Below are 4,570 nucleotides of genomic sequence, written 5' to 3'. Positions count from 1 at the left end.
CGTGTAGCGCGGTCGGGGCGGGGCGACAAGACCACGCCCACAAATATGTAAATCTATCTTGTTTTCATGCTTAACCACGCCCCATAACAGCCTTGGCTCCGCCCCGCCCGTCGATCCCTCTGTCCCGGGCATTCCCGGGCAGGATCGGGGCCAGCGGCCAGCGAGGGGATGGGATTGGATTATCGCGTTCTTCGCTCTGCAGAGCCCGTGCCCCGAGTGCCCTGACCAGTTCTGGGCCCTCAGTTCGGGAGGGACACTGGGGGTGCTGCAGTGTGTCCACTGGAAGGGCACTGAGGGGCTGGAGTGTGTCCACTGGAAGGATAATGGGGTGCTGTGTGTCCACTGGAAGGGCTCTGAGGGGCTGCAGTGTGTCCGAGGAAGGGGAATGGAGCTGGGGAAGGGTCTGCACCACACATCCTATGAGCAGCAGCTGAAGAGCTGAGCCTGGAGAAAAGGAGGTGCAGCTCTCACCCTCCAACCAACCTGACAAGAGGGTGCAGCCTGGTATGGCCACTCTCTTCCTCTACGTATCAAGTGACAGGACATGAGGACGGAGTTTTAAGCTGCACCAGGGCTGGTTTGAGGTTGGACACCAGCAGGAATTTCTCCGTGGAAAGGCTGGCCAGGCCTTGGCAGGGGCTGCACAGCGAGGTGTTGGAGTCCCCATCCCTGGAGGCGTCCCAGGAACTCCTGGAGGTGGCACTCAGTACTCTGGGGACTGACGAGGTGCTCTCGGCCCCAGGTTGGCCTCCACGGCCCCAAAACTCTTTCCCTGAATAAATTATTTTGGGACACCCCTTCAGGCCACTCCCACCAAACACTGACCACGCCCCTCATTAACCCCGCCCCTCTGGTCCTTTGTGCGGCGCGCGGCAGCGGGGGCGTGGCTTCTCCTCATCGCCCCGCCTCATTCTCCCGTTTGGCCCCTCCCTCTCCCCTGGCCCCGCCCCCGGTGCCGGTGCCGGTGCCGGGCCCGCAGCGGGGCCGGTGCCGCTCGGTTCGGAGCGCTGGGCCCGCACACGGACACACGTGCGGGGCCGGGCCGCGCCCCCGGGCCGCGCCTCGGGGTTATTCCGGGTGACGGAGGAAGCCGCAGCCGCGGGGCCGCCCCGGCTCCCGGAGCCGCCGCTGCCGCCGCCGCCGCCGCGCACCTGCCCGCCCCCGGCCCGCCCCGAATCCCCGGCGCGGGGCCGGCGGCAGCGGTGCGGGTGTAGCGGCTCCGCGCAGCATCCCCCGGCTTGGGCCGTGGCCGCCCCGGAGCCGTGAGTACCGCCGGGGCACGGCCCTGCCGCCCGCACCTCCTCTTCTCTTCCTCTCCCTCTTCTTCCTCCTCTCTCTCTCCCGCTGTCCCTCTTCCCGCAGGGCCGGGGCGCTCAGACCCGCGGGAGCAGGGGGAGCGGAGGGGTAACGGGATGGGGCACACCGGAGGGGTCACCGGGGATGATGGGGGGACCCCCGGAGGAGCCTCCGCTCCGTCACTGCTGGCGCTGCCCCTGCGCATCCCTCCCCGGAGAGCAAGTTTGCTTTCGGGGTACCACGCAGCACGTCCGGGGGGACCAGCGGCGCCGCTTCCAAAGGTTTTGACACAACTGCTGCGGTTCCCAAATATTTGCAGAGGTTTGGAGCAGCCGATGCCCTTCCCAGCCTGTGTGGCCTCTCTCTGCACCGCGGCATCACCCCCAGGGCCGGCAGCATCCCTGTGCCCTCCTCCCCTGCCCTCTGCCAAGTCCTGGCCGGATCCCGTTGGAAAAGGGAAAAGCCGCAGCTCCGGGGCCCCGGGAGCCGCCGCAGAGCGGGGCTGGCCCGGCCGTTTCCCCTGCCCCCGGTGCCGCTCTCGGGGCTCGGGGCTGGCAGCTGAAGGGCACGGGGAGAGGCGTTTTCCTGGAAACTCGTGGGGACCGTGGGACGCAGCTTTTTGGTGGCCTCTGCAGTGGCTGCCAGGGCAGAGGGCTCTCCTTGAGCCACAGCATCCCTGTGCTGCTGGAGCTGGAGCTGGAGCTGGTCCCGGCAGCTCAGGCCAGGCTGGCAGCTGGGCTGGTTCTGCTGGCTGAGCAAACGCCTCCCTCTCCGGGGAACTGAGCCCTGCACCTCGGCAAGGAAGGAGAAGGTGGCTGTCCCTGCGCTGTCCCTGCGCTGTCCCTGCGCTGTCCCTTCTGTGCCAGCCCGCAGGAGCAGTGGCCTTGCCTTGGTGGCTCTCTGTGCAGGATGCCAGCTCTGCTGTGACTTCCTGCTGTCCCACAGCATTATTCTGGGGGCTCTGCATTGCTGGAGGTGATTCTGGGGTGATTCAGCAACACGTGGATGTTTGTGGGTGTCTTTAGTACCCAGAGGTGCTGGTTTGTTACAGGTCTGGTGTTTTGGGGCTCACTGACCCCTCAGTGTCCAGTGGCCTTTTGGTTTTCATCCCTGCAGCCAAAGCAAACCCCTTCCCTCTGCACCCCTAGTTTCTCTCCCGACCCGTGAACATCTGCTGGAAATCCTTTATTCAGCCGAGCAGTGAGTAAGACCCGGGGAGATGTTGGGTGTAGAGATCTGAGTTTCCTTCCTGAGCACTGAGTGATTAATGAATCACAGCAAAGAGCAGCTAATTCAGAGCACACCAGGAGCTGGCAGGCGGAACAGGCACCTGCTCTCTTGGCTTGGGAGCCCAGCATCCAAAGGGAGCTGCTCCCGAGCATCCTGGGGAGCTGGGGTGGTCCCTGTGCCTGCTGCCAGCCGAGGGCAGCTCCGTGGGGGTGGCACTGGGATGGCTTTGTTCTGCCAGCACAGACAGTGGCCATCTGCCCCCGCTCCCTCGTGCCAGCCTGGCTCTTTGGAGACGGCCTGGAAATCAGAGCAGGCGTCCTCTGAAGGCTGCAGAGCTGCTGGGGAGCTGCTCTGGGCTCTTGCTTTGCTGCATGTCAGGCTCAGCAGCTCCAGACCTCGAGCAGCCCTGCTGGAGTCCCAGTGCTGCCTCCTGGATCTGGGCACAGCCTGGGCAGGCTGGGCTTGGGAGGCCTGAGAGGCTCCATCTGCTCTGCCTGGGCTGCTGCAACCATCCCTAAAGGATGTGGCTCCTCAGGGACAGGAATTGGAGCTGCAATTCCCAGGGTCTGGGACCCGCTGGCCTTGGCAGGCCCTCGTTGTGCCAGTGAGCTCAAGGCCATGGTGTCACATGCTCCTCATAGCTCAGTGTTTGGGGATGTGGCCTGTGCTGCTGCTGGCCAGAAATGGGAGGGAATCCTTTTGTTTCCTGCCTTGGAAAGACTTTCCCACTGCTCCACAGAAGCTCAGAGCTCGTTGAGAGCAGGAGGTGCAGAGCTGGGCTGGTCTGTGAGGAGCTGCAGGAGGCTTTGAGAACCATCCCTGACCGTGGCGTGAGAGGGCTGTGCCAGGCAATGCCCACTGGTTTGGAGACACAGCAGAATTATTTCATGTCCATCTGTGAAAGATCTCCCTGCCTGTTTGCAGCCAGCAGATCCGAGTGCTTTCTCCTGCTTTCCCTGCTGCTGCCTCATGTCATGGAGTTACCCTTCCCTTTAGAGGCCAAGTGGTGTCTCCTGCTGAGTCTCCCCAAATTCATCACTGTCCTGTGACACCAGGGCACTGCTGGGCAGTGGTGACCCGCTCTGAGCTGGCCCACTGTCACCTGGAGCCACCAGCAGTGGCACAGCAGAGGACACATCCCTGCTGGGACCGAGGATGCTGCAGAGAGGGAGCAGGTCTGGGAGCCAGGAGTGTGGCTGTGCCCAGCTCAGGCTGCCTGAGCACTCTCTCCTCGTGTTTACCTGTCTGAAAAACGAGCTGGGGACAGAGATTGTGTCCCAGGATGGGCAGTGCACCCGAGCTGGGCCTGGCCCTGCTGCCTGGGCAGGGCTCTTGCTGTGTGTGCCCAGCTTGGCACTGCCTGTGCCATAAACCAGCGACACAGGCTCCTGTGCCGTGGCTGCTGGGGACACAGGGAAGGGGAATCAGGACATGACCCACATTTCCAACTCCTCTCAGAGCCACAGGGCTCGTTCTGCTCAGCTTTTGGAGGGCTTTGTGCTGGACTGTGGGACCTGCACCTTTTGGCAAGAATCCGTTTCCATTCCTTGTTCCTGCCTAACCCGGGAGTTCAGCAGTCCCAAACCTCCTCCAGTCCTCACCCTCACGTCCAATTACTTGAAAATGACCCAAATATTGGCGCAGATGCCTCGGAATCCCTCAAGCATGGAGTCTTGCTTGGAGCTGCAAAACAAAGGCTGAGTTTGGAGGTGGCTGAAGGAAGAGCTGCTGCCTGTGGGAGGTGAGGACAAGGTTGTGGGCACCGAGATGAGGATGGTGAGGATGCCCTTCATCGCTCTGAGATATGAGAATGTCCCAGAGCATTGAGCCTCTGCCTCCTGCTTCCTCCTCTCACTTTTTGGGGTTACTGAGAACAGCTTGGAGCTTCCAAACAAAACTCCCCAGGGAATAACGAGGAGCTAGGCTTTAATTAGGAGAGACTGGTGAGTGCAGCAGTGACTGATGACAGCCCAGGAGGGGCTGAGAGGCTCTGCCCAGGTCAGTGTGCTGAGAGCCCTTCTTGCCTGGAGCCAGCAGTGTCTCT

The sequence above is a fragment of the Serinus canaria genome, chromosome 21, assembly GCF_022539315.1.
Source record: "Serinus canaria isolate serCan28SL12 chromosome 21, serCan2020, whole genome shotgun sequence".
Classification (NCBI taxonomy): Eukaryota; Metazoa; Chordata; class Aves; order Passeriformes; family Fringillidae; genus Serinus; species Serinus canaria.
The sequence above is the reverse complement of the archived record's forward strand: the minus strand, read 5'-3'. Positions refer to the sequence as shown.